This window comes from Suncus etruscus, chromosome 7 (assembly GCF_024139225.1).
Source record: "Suncus etruscus isolate mSunEtr1 chromosome 7, mSunEtr1.pri.cur, whole genome shotgun sequence".
NCBI lineage: Eukaryota > Metazoa > Chordata > Mammalia > Eulipotyphla > Soricidae > Suncus > Suncus etruscus.
In genome coordinates this window covers 25,008,066-25,008,902 of record NC_064854.1, presented here as the reverse complement: position 1 = coordinate 25,008,902, position 837 = coordinate 25,008,066, and the positions used below count along the sequence as shown (strand labels likewise).

The 837-nt window shown below is 35.7% G+C and overlaps 1 non-coding gene across 1 annotated transcript; it reads right to left on the bottom strand.

Moving 5' to 3' along the window:
- Positions 1-302: 302 nt before the first annotated feature.
- Positions 303-429, bottom strand: LOC126014646 (small nucleolar RNA SNORA19). The gene has a single exon (XR_007497653.1). It is a non-coding gene; the product is annotated as a small nucleolar RNA SNORA19 (small nucleolar RNA).
- Positions 430-837: the final 408 nt, after the last annotated feature.

The window sequence follows — 837 nt, the reverse complement described above, 5'->3', positions numbered from 1 at the left end:
TAATGTCAACCATGAGAAATAAAAATTGGCTCATTTGGGGACAGAGGATCACAAATACGCACAGACAAGCATGTTTCATGGGGAGCGGGGAGAGATGGTTCAGAACATGTACAATATGGAGCTGGAAGTCCAATCCAAAGCCACCAAACCCCAATCCTATGTTTTCAACTAGTGACAGAGAATTACCTATGTTCCTCAAATACATAATCTTTTAAATCCTAGACTCTTTAACAAGAAACACTAAATGACCAACCAGGTGCTGGTAATACTCTGATTTATAATTTGCCAAGGCAATCTGACAGAACTGTCTGAAGAAGACAGGCAGTATCACAATGGAGTCATACTGCTAATTACCCTTCAACTACTATAGCCCATGAAAAATAACCCTGCTCACATGAACAGAAGAAAGCAGGTCAATGAAATGTGCACAAGAATTAAGTATTTCTAATGAAGCTCAGAAATTCCATGTTAAAACTTTGGACGGTTTAGAAAGAACAGGGGAGAAAAATAGGAAAGCTTAAATATGTCCCTAAAATGATGAAATCTGCCAATGTCCCACTAATAGGTTCTAGAGAGTACTTGGAAACACTAAGAAACGATTAAAATATGACTTCTGAGAGATTAAATATTTCCTTCTTCTAAATGCTTTCAGCAAAACAAATAGGAGATAAGCATTCCGCCATAACTAATAAGCCATAAAAATTCAGATCCCTTCAAATTTATGAAATATTAAGCCCAGAACATATTGCATGCTCTTTTTTACTACAATAAAAATACAAGTTTTCTACTTTGTTTACAGGACTCTTTTATAAGACTGAAAAAACAAAGATGTCACCT